The sequence below is a fragment of the Podarcis filfolensis genome (assembly GCF_964270895.1).
Source record: "Podarcis filfolensis genome assembly, chromosome: 5".
In the NCBI taxonomy this organism is placed as follows: domain Eukaryota; kingdom Metazoa; phylum Chordata; class Lepidosauria; order Squamata; family Lacertidae; genus Podarcis; species Podarcis filfolensis.
In genome coordinates this window covers 82,386,953-82,402,040 of record NC_139608.1, presented here as the reverse complement: position 1 = coordinate 82,402,040, position 15,088 = coordinate 82,386,953, and the positions used below count along the sequence as shown (strand labels likewise).

General features: G+C 42.8%; 1 long non-coding RNA gene across 1 annotated transcript in view; it reads left to right on the top strand.

Annotated features, from left to right (window-relative positions):
• The first annotated feature begins 9,156 nt into the window (after positions 1-9,156).
• Positions 9,157-15,088, top strand: part of LOC310762997 — a 28,208-nt gene continuing 22,276 nt past the window's right edge. Inside the window, exons 1-3 of the long non-coding RNA XR_014548344.1 lie at positions 9,157-9,371; positions 9,961-10,063; positions 13,622-13,696. This is a non-coding gene — a long non-coding RNA (uncharacterized lncRNA). The remainder of the gene's footprint in view (positions 9,372-9,960; positions 10,064-13,621; positions 13,697-15,088) is intronic.

The following is a 15,088-nucleotide window of genomic DNA, read 5'->3' as shown; positions in this document are numbered from 1 at the left end:
GGAGTTTGCATGCATGCTGCGATACCATGAAAACTGTCATATTTGATTATATTTTTTGTGAGACTTTTTTTTCTTTTCATTTCCATACATTTACCATGGATATTAGTTTTAAAATTTGAAACAGCAAGAGGACGTACTTTGCTTGTTGGGGGAAATATTTCAGAGTCTGTCCAGTTTAATCTTGCCACCATAACCATGAGATGGCCACCCTAACCAGCAGCGAGGGTGTCCTTCAAAGACTAGCCCCTAGGCACTGGCACTGGCATCTAACATCTAGCAGCCGCACATCAGTCCTAGGGAAATTAAAGCCAATTTCTGGACACCAGACTGTGGTTTTTATTCATACATCTAGACAGCATGGAGACTGCCTTGCCATATACTGACATAAAGGACAAATAGACCTAGTTATTATCTGTGACACAGTGAGAGCCCAGATGACATGCTCCGACAAGGTCTCAAAACAGTAAAATAGAGATGTTGAAAGGAACTGGTGTTAAAATGAAGCTCCAAGGACTGCATCATGGGATGGTGGCAGGATTAGGTGTGTAGTGTCTTAAAAGTAGCATATTGGGACACACACGCACCCCTTGCCAGTTAACTTCCAATCCTGTCCATATAAGAGGCTGAATTTGATTTTAGCATTGTTAGTCCAGTGAATTCTTTGTTGGAGTTCTGAAATTGCAATATATGGGGTGAGTGTTGAATCTTATGTAGCCAAAATAGCACCATTCATGTTACGAAAATACAAACATTATTTAGCGGGGAGGGGGAAATCCAGAGGGTGGTAGTCAACTAAGTTTTACTTAGACTAGACCCATGAAATTAATGAACATAATCCATTTCAATGGGTCTACTCTGAATACCACCCACTAAATGGTCATACACCAAAGAGAACCCATTGGAAACAAAGCATGCTAAATAGCCACTGGAATTGCTAGTAAAAACCGGTGGGGCCCGTGGAGAAGGGGAAATGGAATTGGCTGGTGAAGGGGAAGGTGTGGCTCCAGTGGTGCAGGAGGCTTCAAAACAAGTTGGCAGGATAGGACTAGCTCAGGTATCTTCAACCTTTTCAGGCCAGGACCCATTTTTAACACACAGACATTGGGGAACCCATTTCTTATTCTTTTACCATACATTTGCATGGTGGTAATGTTCCTGTTGTGACCCACCTTGGATCTGGCCGAGACCCACGTGTGTCCCTACCCACCAGCTGAAGACCAGTGGACCAGCCCCTAGAGAAGGCAAGGAGTGCAGAGGGTGTAAAGAGGAGAGTGGGAACCAGGAAGTTCTGTATATTTATTCCTCCTTTGCCCTTTACTCCATCTCTGTCTTTTTCTCCAAGTGAAAAGAGAACAGAGGAAGAGACGTGTGTGTGTGTGTGTGTGTGTGTGTGTGTGTGTGTGTGTGTGTGTGTGTAAGTGTAAGAACCTTCTCATTGTTTTGATATGTCATTCCCTGGTTTACTTTGAGATGCCATTTTTAATCATCTCCATAGAAGGAAGTGAGAGTTGCCTATAGAAACCAATGGAGAAATTAAGTTAGGATTGGGCATTAGTACATCCTAACCTAACGAAAATACCAAAAATAGAGCAGCAAAGAAAAGAGTTCCTGCAAGTTAAGGGATATGCTGAAGCCAAGAGGGTTACAAAATAGAATCTTCTTCTATTTTACTCAGTTTGGAGGGCTGTGCTGAGATACAGAAATCCTGCGCTGTTGTTAATGCAGATCAGAGGTAGGACTGAATCTGCTTCGGATTCCCAAGTTGCACCCACACCATGCATTTAAAGCAGCTGTTACATGCCACTTTAATCGTCGTGACATCTCCCAAACAATCTCAGAAAGTAGCATATACAGTGGTACCTAAGAACAGCTCAGTTTATGAACAACTTGGATTAAGAACGCTGCAAAATTGGAAGTAGGTGCTTTGGTTTGTGAACTTTGCCTTGGAAGCAGAACATGTTCCGCTTCCTGTTGAGTGTGTTCTGTTTGTAAATTGAGTCCCCCACTGCTATGGGAAAGCATGCCTTGGTTTAAGAACGCTTTGGTTTAAGAATGGACTTCCAGAACGGATTAAGTTCGTAAACCAAGGTGCCACTGTAATTAGTCTTAAGGGAGTGGGGGAACATTGGTGATGCATGAATGGCTTCTGCATGTGGTTTCAAATGCAAGAGGCTGTGCAATGCAGTGAAAGCTTGTTCATGCCAGAAGCACCAAATTCTGTGTACAAATCCACTTAAAATGGATTTCCTCTCCAATCCTGGTAGGAGGGCCCCAGCAGTGACTTTGATGCCAGAGGCCTCAGACATCCCAGAACGCGGCATGATTGCCAGTCCGTGTCACTGCTATTCTTGTAGCCTGCAGGTGTCAATGCAAGCTCCAATAAAAATGAACCAATAAGGATAGGGAAAGGAATTTAGCAAGATGAGGAAGTTGGGGAAAATATATTTTTCATGCATAAGTCGATCAAATTCAGCAGCCTGCTGTGATGGGAAAGATACATAATATGATAAAGCTTGGTAGCAAAGACATGTGTGATTGAACAAACCAATGAAGAGATAACATTTGAAAGCTTTACAGCTTGGAAAGCTGTTAGCAAGCTGGGGTCCCCTTCATCATTTTTAATTTTAGTTTTACTGCCCTTCATTTGCTTTGACAGGTTGATGTTGCCATGGTGCAGTTGAAATCCTCATAAAAGTGCTGTTACCCTTTCCAAGAAGGCTATTTTTTCCAAGGGTTTATGCCACATTTTATAGTTATGTCAGAAGGTTTACTTGGTTTATGAATCCTGCAAGCAGTAGGATTGCTTTGGAAACTCTGAGTTGCATTTTGGCTTCTGCCATTTAATGGTTTAAGCTTTAAAAAAAGATCACCATATCAACGTGTTATGTCCTTTCAATAATTAAACTCATTACAAATTTATCCTTTTGTTAATAAGGGCACATAAAAAGCATTCTATGCTTATGCTACCCATTTGATCCAAAAAATATTTGCTGCAGAGGGTGGGTGGGTGTGGGGAGCTGTCACATGTCCTTAAATATTGATCAGCTATAGGAAACAACATCAATCACATAAACATTTACGATGTGGGGGTGGGTGGATTGGTACTTACACAGAGTTTTTGTCATACCTATAGAGTTATTTCCACTGGCGGGCAACCCAGGATGCCCATGACAACCTGTCCAAATGCTATGGCCAGCAGCATGCAAATGTCAGTCTCAAATATAAAAACTTCTGCCAGCATGAAAAATAGCATGTCCGTGATAGCTCACTTTCTCTGACCATTGGCAGAGGAAGTATTCGCTTTACATCAAGTTAACATGGGGTCACAGCACAGTAGGGAGTTAGCCAAACATGTTACACTGCCCAACTAGCTCTGATCCATATTGCACTTGGCCCTAAACTACAAGAACAGAGATTGGCTAAGATATGTTTATGCAATTTCCATTAAAAATGCAGTACAGTGGTACCTCGGGTTAAGTACTTAATTCGTTCCGGAGGTCTGTTCTTAACCTGAAACTGTTCTTAACCTGAAGCACCACTTTAGTTAATGGGGCCTCCTGTTGCCGCCACACCGCCGGAGCCTGATTTCTGTTCTTATCCTGAAGCAAAGTTCTTAACCTGAAGCACTATTTCTGGGTTAGCGGAGTGTGTAACCTGAAGCGTATGTAACCCAAGGTACCACTGTATTGGGCCACGTGGAAAAGAAACAAGCTGCCCAGTCTGTGTTTTTTGGTGAGCCGCCTCTGATGGATAAGCTTGCTAGGAAGTAAGTTGCACTGAAATAAGTAAGACTTCTGTGTAAATGTGCTTAGGGTTGTTCTGCAAGTAACGTGCAACATCACAGAAAGCCTATATCAGCGGATGGAATTGACCTCAGGCTTCTCAAGAACCAGGCTGGTAGTTTTCTGTGCAGGCTTCCTCTTCAACTTTTGGGTGGTGGCAGTGTGACGTGTGCCTTTACATTAAAGACATCTTTGATCCAACGATTTTGGAACAAGAACACTTCCCCCCATTTCTACCCCTTTCTCTTCAGTCAGTTAAGCAGGTTACTTTTGTTGCAGCTTTATAATCCTGTTTTGTCTTAAAAAACAGTACCCTGTCATTGGTCCCTCCTTGCTCGATACTTTCCTCCTTAATTGCCTTTCCATTCAAGCCAGAGACGTATAGCGGCAACTGCAGTGTGGTGCAAAAAAACCCATTCATTGTTATCAGTCAGCAGAGTCTCCTACAGGAGCACCTTAACAAGAGCTAGTTCACAACGAGCTGAAGGCACAAGATGGATGGTGTTCATAGTTCATTATTTGAACAAGGGTATCTGACTTATGGCAAATCTATCTGAGAGAGTGTTGTAGAATTCTATTTTATCTTTAAGAAATGGTGTTTTAGAAAAGTAAGATATTTACTTCTCTTGCAGTGAAGAATTTAAGTAGAAAAATTCCCTCTGTTTGTTTGAATCATACTAGAATGATGAGGCAGGGCCGAGTCATACATCAAGCAACCAAAAGGTGGGGGGCAGGGGGCAGGGAGAGACATGACTCTTCAGGGCTGTATTTTATTTTGTGCAAGAAGAAGATGCCCCATGCTATGGCTGGACATACTTTGTGCTTTAAAAATATTGTTGCACGCCACCCCAGTCTCTGAGCAGTGCAAGGTTACGGGGGTTCCAGGCCAGGGTTCGTGTTTCCTTTGGAATGAGGCACAGAGGAGACTGTGGTGTCTTTATGATATATGGTTTATTTACACATATATACAACCTGAGCCTACAATGGAGGGGTTTGCAGCATTGACACACCAGAGGGGCCTTGCTTCCCCTGTAGCCACAGCCTTGGATTCAACCAGAAATCAAGCATCACTCTGTCTCTCTGGCTTCCTAGCCTGTCGCTTTTCCATTTCTAGCTTCTAGTTCAAATCTCTCAACTCTCACCATTTTTCTTTCTAACTACCAACCAGTTTGCTGCCTGGCACAGATCCACTTCATTTGTTCCTTTAATGACCCATTACCTAGGCCAGGCATGTCCAACAGGTCGATCGCTATTGACTGATTGATCGCGGGGGTGTCCCAGGTCGATTGCGGTATCAACTTTGGTCAACGCCCCCCCCCCAAGCTCTACAACTTTGGTCAATCTTCCCCCATCTACAATGGGTAGATCACAGCCAGTCTTTTTATACTGTGAGTAGATCACAGTCCCTTGGGAGTTGGACGTGCCTGACCTAGGCTATCGCCCCATCAGGATGCTAGCCTGGCTTAATTTTTAACACTTGCTGGATCCAGAGGTTACAAGGGTCTCGCCATACAGCCTGCTCCCCTGCCTCTAAATTCATAACAATGAATTCATTGTCAGTTCTTTTTTTCTGCCTATGTTACTCCTTAAATTACATAAATGCAAATGCTTAATAATTGTTTCTCAACAGTTTCAGCTGTTCTTCTCTCTCACTCTCTCTCACTCTCTCTGTGTGTGTGTATATGTGTATTCCCAGTCATGCCAGATACGGAAAGCAGCTATAAAGTTGATAGGCATAGATGAGATAAATAATGGCGGTGAGCATTTTGTGTGCATTCTTTCGGAATAGGGCATAACGGGTGTAATGGGGCAGGACAGGCTTATGCATGCTCTGCCAATGTGCACAGGGGCCAGGAGTGGAGCCCCCATGCAAAATGGCCGCCACCTGTAGCAGAAAAGGGGGGGGGGAATCATTTTCACCACTTTTTTTTAATAAAAGATATTTATTGAGATTTTACAAAAACATAGGTTTACAAAATAGAAAAAAGTCATATAGAAAGAAAAAGATACCAAAACGAGAGCATACATAAAAAAGAAAAAAGAAGAATAAAAATACGAAATACAAAAAACAAATAGATAAAAAAGAATTAAAAACAAATCCGTTTTTTGTAACTTTAAACTCATTTGCTTGTTTCCTTGGCCTCCTCACACCTCCCCTTTTTGTATTCCCATTTAAATAATCAAATCAGCAAATCCTTACCCTCTTTCGTTTATCTTAACTCTATATCTTAACATATTATAACTCTATATTTTCATCCATTTTCAATTCATTTTTGCATATTCTTATTAACTTTGTTGCTAATGCCACTTATTTTCAATCCAACATCATTTTAACATTCATTAATTTTACAGTGTTTCTGCAAATAGTCTTTAAATTTCTTCTAGTCTTATTCCACCAACTCTTCTCCCAGGTCTCGGACTCTGCCAGTCATTTCCACCAATTCCATATAATCCATCACCTTCATCTGCCACTCTTCCAGGGTGGGTAACTCTTGTGTCTTCCATCATTTTCACCACTTTGGATGGGTCAACACTTTATAGCTGCAATATCAAGTGATGACTTCCAGATTTGAATGAGCTATAATATTCCACATTGCTTTACTTCACCTTACCTAAGTATACTCAATTAGAGATAGGATGATTCCCCAACCCCCTTCATTAACAGGATTTGTACAATTAATTTCAGAACTGAAGATGCATAGTTTGTTACTGCTTTAAGTCCTTCAGTTGTTTTGCATATTCTGCTCCCTGCCACATTGCCGATGGAAAATAGTAAAAATACTGTTACAATTTATCTTGATGTGGCTGATTTTAGATGCAATCATGTGTATGTTCTTTTCGTGCAGTGTTTCACTAACACACACACACATGTTCCTGTGCCCCATTCAAAATGATAGTGATAAAACCTGGACTGTAATTTGCTTTCTTATAGCATCTGATCACTGTGCACAGCTGCATATGCATGCTGGTAAAGCACTGCACAAGAAGAATATTGATAATAAGTAGAAGCATTTCAAGATAGAAGTTTTGCATTATGAGAACAAAAAAAAACCCCAAACCCAAACAAACTCAGGGAGCAGTGACACTCTGTTTATGCGGGTGGGAGGAACTGAAATCTGAGAGGAACAATGGAAATTGATCATGTGCTATGCTTTGTACAATTTTTAAATTATATATAACGATAGAGGGTCCCTAATGCATCTGCTGTATTGAGGGGAAAAAGAAAGAAGGAAAAGATAATATCCAGTATTTGGTGAGGTATTCAAATGGATAGAATTTCAGATGCATCAAGCTTCCCCAGCCTCTTAGAGCAAAGGTGCATGGCACATAGCTTTAAAGCTAACTCCAGAGCTGCAAGCTTCAGATTCAGGGATGAAGGCTGTTTGGCTTTGGAGAGTTTTATTGAGGAATTAACTTTCTCTGGCCCATATCTGGCCCAAACATGTCCCTGACTGGTAGTTTATCATAGGAAGAGGCTGGTGCATTGTGAAGCATTTGAAGGAGTGTCCTGATACTGAGGCGAGCGACACTGCTTTGCAATGATGTCTCTGAAGTGCAAGCATATCACAAATCATTTGGGCTGCAGAAGCACAGCAGAACTGATGTGCACCGATGTTGCCATTTAATGTGGTTTCCCAGCAAACCTTTCATAAAATTCATGATTGTACCTGACCTCTCTTACTGGGCTCCTCTCTCTTTCTTTTTTAAAGGCCTATAACCTGGCGTTGAGAAACTGTGCGCCGGAAAAGTGATGTGCAGAGAATCATGTTCTCTTCAGAAAAAAGATACAGGAGGTGAGGCCCCAGTCAAACAGTTGATTAAATGTCACAGTGCATTGGGCCATTTCCTAGACTGTGGTGGGATTTATTTCATTCTGTCTGCACAAGAAGAACCCGACCCTGCACTCTTCTTATGTTACAGCTGCCACTGAAATGCAGGCTGAAGTTAATTTTATGCATTTATTAATTAAATGTATTGCCCACTCTTCACCCAGAGGTCCCGGGGCTATATTAAAAAAGTAAATAACAACCACTAAACAAAAAGTTTAAAAAATAACACCTTATGATCACAGTTAATATACAATAAAAGCAGCGGCACATTGATACATCAGAGAGGGTTCAAAAACATTGGAGACCTTCTAGGATCTGCTTAAATCCCCCCTGGCCTTCCTCTCAGTCACTCCTTCCACTTCCTCTAGTGCAACAGAAAGGGATCCATCCCCGAAAAACAGATATGTTCTAAAAATAATAATCTTGCAGACAAAGTGGCAGTAACTAGGAAGAAGGTTTGGTTAGTGGGAGCTTTCAAATTCCTCTCCAGGAGGTGCCCTGTGTGGTTGGTATCTTGCATATGTACTCACATATTGGAAACCTTCAAGGTCCTGTATGGCATCCAATAGCAGAAAGTTTTATGCCCAGCTTAGGCAAGAAATATCCAAGGGCTCCTCTGCGGATTCCTCAGCCCAATGCACCCATGCACTTGCCCCCCCCCCCATCTCAACACCTGCTGTAGCAACTGACCTTCAGCAGATTCTGATGGCAAGCCTTGTCCTCACTTGCTACCTGCTGCGTGTGGGCCAAGCTGCTGTTGAAGGCACAGTTGCAAGTTGCAATCTACGCTCAAGGCACAGGTTTGGGAATGACACTTGCAGGGATGCTGCTTTGAAGATGGGCCTTGCCCTCTTACCATTTTTCAGTCCCTTCTCAATGCAGCCCGCCCGCAAAAGTAATTGCTGACCAGAGCTGAAACAGATAAAACGCTAGGGCAGACAATTGGGAGGCTGTTGTTGGCATTTTGAACTGGCTTGTATAGCACTAAGTGGATGTAGCTGGAGATTGAACTTTTGGTTCTTTTAGTAAAGCATATGCTGTGTAAACTGATCTCATTTGATACTTGTCTTTTGGACAAAAACACATTAATGCAATCCATGTTATGTTTAGTCTGGTCCAAAAAGCTGAAGAGCTCACATTCTAGTTACCTACTTCTACCAAAGAGGAAAGAGAAAGGAAATTTGAATAGGCAAAAAACGAATATATCAGTTAGGGTTACTCTGAGTATGTGATAATCAAGGAAATGCAACTTGAGGAGAGGCAAGCAAAAGTTCTTTCCCCCATCTATTCACTGTAATCATTATCAAGGAAGAGCAAGTATTGGTCTGTTCAGCATAGCCAATGAAATGTTCCTCCACCATTAGAAACTAGAGGGAATGAGTAGTTTTCGTCTTCCACTGTTACATCAGTAGCTGTTACACCAATCCACTGTCATCTAGGTGAATGCCTACCAAGAGGTATGAAACAAGACATGGGATTGGTAAAATGGCTACTGATGTCACAAAGGCACTTCTTCCACAAGCCTAGTAACCAACACACTTACTCAGAATAAACCCCAGCCTCCTAAAAGCTCTGTAGGAGGAAGCTGGAAGAGATGGTTGGGGAAACACTGCAGTTATTGCTGCATATTCTATTCCATTCCAGCCTGACTTTACTAAGCCTTTGTGCTGTTTTCTTAGATCATCAGGCTGCCCCCAACTTGACTCTGAATTTCTTAATGCAGGAAAACATGAGAGGAAGGAGGATTAGGCTTAAGAAGGTAAGGCAGAAACAAGATGAAACAAAATACAAGAGCGAAGCTAGTTGGGAAGGAACACAGCCAAAACTACTACTACATATCCACATGCATTTGTGGACTTTCTGCTAGTAATAATTACCCCATAGGCTTTTCATCACCCCTGCTCTCAAAAATGACTTCTGCAGTTTTTCACGTATCCATCATCAGTTAATGAGAAAAGAAATTCCATTCAGAAACGATCAAAGGGAAGAGAAATTGCAGTGACATTTTTATGGGTGGGGTATAGAGTTTTTTTGTTGCACTTGCCTTACCTTCAAGGTGGCCAAGGGGTTTTCTGAGAGCCCTGTATTTTTGTGGTCTGCTTTCTGCAGACCTCCTGGGTGCCCACACTTCCTGAAAGCCCCATGATGTTATGGTTATAGTTCATTACTTCTTTTAAATAAGTACAGTTTTGTTTTAATTCAAAAGGAAGGATTTTCCTTTAAAAGGAAATCAGCAAGCTCTTTTCAGTCTCAGGTGCTCATTAACCAGCTTCTCCAGCCTCCTGTATTTCAATTAAAGCTGAAAGGGAATAGGTCATGAGGTAGCTCCTCCCATTGATATTTTTCAGGTGGGGAAGTGTGAGCAGCTGGGGGAGCCAGGAGAGTGCTGGAGAAATATTCAATGGACATAAAAAACACACAAGTGACCTTCAGGCACCTTGCAAGGCTAAGGTAAGCTCAACTCAGCACCTATCAAGCTTCTAAAAGAAATTTTAAGGCAATACTGTGAATAGGTCATAAAACAGGAGCCAAATTTTAAGCCCACTTTGGAAGAAAATTTTAAGTAAATTGGAGGGTAGGTAGTTTTCTTGTAGTGAGCAGCAGCCAGTTGGGGTCGTTTCATTGTCCCTTCATGCAGAATTTTCTCAGTCCCATCCTAGTTCTCCAGCGCTCAGTGGAAATTGACAATGACTCTTGCTGTTATAAGGGCATAGAGATGGGGAAGCTGTGGCTCTCCAGGTGTTGTTGCATTAGGGCTGGGGCTGACGGGAGTTGGAGTCCACCACCAGGTCCCCCTTTCCTGGTATTAAAATACGCTGAAATGAAATTACGTATGTAAAAGAAAAAGAGAGAACACCAAAACTACATTTTTTTAGCATTTTGAATTCTAAACTGAATACTAATACATGATTTGTTGCTGGCATCCATCTGCCTCGAGAGATGGTGGAATGCACCTCCAGGGGTGAGGTCAAACTGCTGTGTTAGCAGCACCAAAGTGACCTGGGCTGCCTAGACAAAAATACCCCTCTCTTGGCCCCACTGATATGGGCCAAAGGAAAGCAGGGCAATACATTTGACACTGACTTGGGTGCAAGTGTTACTGGAAGGAGGTGTACAATGTACCATCCTGCCGTCTTAGGAACTCCACTCTGCAAGGCGTGTGTAGGGTTTCTCCTTAGGCTTTTGTTTTTCCAAAGATATCCTGCAAGGCAGCAGAAGTTTAGCATCAGAGTTTTCCTTCTAGTTGGGCTACCTTCCTAGGTGGATGAGCCCCATCTGCCCCTCGCTTCCCTCTACAGCATGTGCAGAAACAGCCTTCTTGACCATTGGACCCATTATTGGTCCCGTCTGCTCAATCCGCTGGAGCCTGTCTTTGCATGTAGGGGAAGTTCCAAATTCCACAAGGGTTTGAGACACATTGACTACCGTCGCACGGTATGGCTGGCCAAAGCTGTTTCTGGGGTGTGACCTCTGTCTCATGCTGGCAGCTTCTAGGGGGCACAGGAGAGAGCTGAATGCAGGGTGGAGCCAAAGGTGGGCAAACTACCACACAAGGAGGATGCTGTGTCTCTCACCAGAGGGACTGTCTGTCTGTCTGTCTGTCTACACCAGGGGTAGTCAACCTTTTTATACCTACTGCCCACTAATGCATCTTTCTTGATGGTAAAATTTCCTTACCACCCACCAGTTCTCAATAGAAGTAGGATTCAGCTTGTGCCGTAGAACCCCCTACCACCCACCTAGAATCATGAAACGCCCACTAGTGGGTGGTAGGGACCAGGTTGACAACCCCTGGTCTACACCCACCCACTCCCCTAAGAAACAGTAGCTAAGCTGTGTAAACTGTAATTCTAGAGGGAGATTGCTGTTTCAGCCATGAAGGGTATAAGCCAGGTTTGTGCTTTCATTGTCATGTTATTTGAGGTTGACACAACCTCTTCTTCCTACTGCAAAAACAACACTCCTTGTACATCAGTAAACTGAGAAGATAGCCTCGAGAGTGACTACAAGGGCAAATTGGCAGGACATTGTCGTGGACAAGCACAGTCTATTAATTGCAGCAAAAACAGCTGTGGAACATGAACTAGCTTCTCAGCCCAGACAATATAAATCTGCTGGCGCTAAATGCCTTCATTTATATATGAGGATACAAAAGAATGGTCTTTAATTATTTCTGGCATATGTCCTTTAAATTCAAAGCTGAAGAATCGTTGCGGGCAAAGGGTAATACTTCTTAACAGGTTACACTTCCCTCAGGATTTCTTGATTGACATCGAAATGGGTTCCCCCCCTCCCCATCTGATTGACAGGATGGCAGGTGTGAAGTGATGCTGGAGTGCTGTAATAATGTGTCAAAAGACCTTAAATCAAGACTAATGTGGCTTCAGTGATAAGTTCCCATATGGCTCATATGGAATTACAGGGACAAGCTCATCCAGGGACTGTTATTTCTGGAATATCTAGATTATTTAATAGTTCAGTCTCCAAGGAGTATTTGGACAGAGGTTTAAGAAAAGCAATTGCTTTTTTAAAAATTTTTACTTTTGTGAGGGGGTTCCTTAAGGCAAGAGACGTATGCGGGGGGGGGGGGGGGGAGTTTGCCCAGACAAAAATTGATGAGCTAACTATAAGAAGGTGCAAAGGCGCTTTGAGGAAATTGATTTTTCTCGACAAAACTTTATAGTAGGAAGTGCCAAATTCATATTAAGATTTCACTTCAAGTACCGGTAAGTGGCAACTTTAGTCCCAACCAAAACCAGCTTTCTCCACTGCATCAGGAGGGTCCCCATCATCTCTGAACCCTCAACAAGGACATTCAGCATTGGTCAGAGGCCAATTGCTCTCACACTATAGTTTTATCTATAAATGTTTACTTCATGTCACTTCAGTTCTGCAAATGCAGCAGCTACAGCCGTAGCAGGTGCTGTAACCTTCCAACGGTTTGACTTGACGTTTTGAGGCGCCATGATCTTGCGCAGGTCGCATGACTCCTGGGGGAGCATGTCCTGGAATACGTACATCCCCGTTTTCTCCCCGTGACCTGACCTGTTGGAGGGTATGTGAAAGGCATACTCTCACTGAGGTGGCAGACCCGTGTCTGAGTTTCAGATTGCCGGTGGGGGCTTACATTAAATGAATGTGTCACATAAATCAACAAAAAATCTATTCCACATAGAAAAACAAGCTGACTTGAACCAAGCTGAAGGACCATCAGGTTTACCTGAATTTTTGGGGTGAATTTGGTGACAGAGGAGGGGGTGAAGCATCTTCTTTTCTTTCTTTCTTTTTTGAAACTTGGGGTTCAATTTTCGAAGGAGATGAAACTTGCTAGATCTCTTTAATGGTTAATCAGGCTGGTGGCCACCATTTTGGATTTCTCTGAATGCCCTGAGGTTCCTGGATTGAGGAACGATAACTGCCCAAAAAAATTGGTTGGGAGGGCTACCTCTCTCCACCCCTGAATAGATTAGGGCATTCTGGAAAACTATAAATGACAACCACCAGTTTTGAGGAGCTTCAGTAAGTTTTGCTCCACCCTCTCAAAAATCCACCTCATGACCAGGATGCCACCTCATTTGATGGTGAACAATGCCCTGAAATTAGGTAACGGGTGGATTGCCTAGCTCTAGTAAATCCCTGGGAGAAGTAGGCATCAGTTATGACTGACATGGCTAACCAACAGTGCACAGGGTGACCTAGTCAGAAGCACACTGCCTCACAACTTTCCCATGGAAGAAGAGGTGCTGAACAAAAGTTCTGCTTAGGGGACAAAGGCTTCCCGCACAAAGAAGGTGTACCAGTTGGATTGTCCAGGCCGGCTGTCCATGGAGCCAGCTGTGCCAGGAGGTGATAACTTACAAGTGTTTGCCTGTGTACTGCCTTCTTTCTGCATTGCTAAATGTGAGGTGTTCTCGGTAAAGTTGCATGTATTTCAATCTGCCTTCAAGTTTTCCTTCTGCCTAGTGTGATATTTATCATCATCATCATCATCACCATCATTATTTTCAGTGCTCCCTAGCAAACTGCCAAGAACCACTTCCCACCTGACAGACTGCATTGCATCAACCAAACAAGCCAATATAGGTATGTGGATAAGTGTTTTGTTTGGGTAGGTTCATTGTATCGATTTGATACACACACACACTGACAGACAGAACAAAACTTGATAGATGTTAGATAAAGACGGAGGGTGTGAGTATGTTTTGCAGTTTGGCATCCTCCCGCAACAACGCTTTCTTGAATAGCTGACAAGAGCTTGGACAATCCAGTAGTATGCATCAGCTTTGAGTAACATGGAGATTTGTGTGTTGCTCATTTGCTTCATGCAATCCTGTTGGCCTTTGTCGGATTTCTCAGCTTTGTGGCTGAAGCTTGATGTATTGAGTGGACTCTGGCCTTCCTTTGTGTCCGTGAGTTAGCCTTACATTAATTATAGCTGTATCCTGTACTCTCATATTCTTCCCTTCTCTCTAGCTCCTTGTTCCCCTAAGAACAGGCTGTTTCCAAATATGAATAAATCTGAATGTCAAACCGAGCTCCCCCTTACTGCTTCAAATACCGATCTGAATATGAATGTCAGGACCCTGCACATGCTTAGTTTTTCGTATGAGCATTTCTCGCCTATCCGGAGGAGTGATTTGACTTCTCTGTATTGCATTAGACCACTGTCATTAACGACAGGGGTGTCATTTTGATGTGATCTGTGAGGCAGCCGAAGCTTTGAAGTTGAAAGATAGAACAGACATAGATAAATTGTGCTCAGAGTATGCTGCTATTGCAACCATTATTGCTGGCAATTATTTCGCCAAGTGACACATCTGATAAGAAGTCATCCGGCTTGCTGGGAGGGAAGAGAGGGAGGGTGGGGGAACCTCCATTCATTGCAGAAATGTGGTAGATCTGTTGATTTTATTTATTTGGGTATTTTTAAAAAAAAATAAAATAAACAAAACACACCAGGCTGATAAAGGCATATTAGATTTGAGAGTCGGTTCTGTCCCCCTATATTTCTTGTGCTGTTCTTTCTAAGCTGTATTTAAGGTGTGACTTTCTCTCTCTTTGGATGACCTTGGGCCAGTCAGGTTTGCTTTCTGGCATTTTGGGCACCAGTATTATTTTTTATTGTGTTCTTCTGAGTGTCTTAGCCATTAAGGGCCGTGTCGGAATAGCCATAGCAAGCCCAGCCCACCTTTCCTTATAATATCCATTAGATTATACACTGTGGGTAGTGCACAACCTTGAAAAATGGCAGAATTACCAGCTAGTTCTGATCGTAAGCTCTGAACAGCCCAACGCTGCTCAACCTGTTTCTTAATCACTTGGATGATGGATTAGAGGAGATGCTGATTAGATTTGCAGAGGACACCAAACTGGAAGGTGCAGCTACTTCTCTTAGAACAACCATGGGTTCTCAGACATTGCTGAACTACAATCTCCACCAACCCTAGCCCAGCCCAGTGATGCAGTAAGATAGAC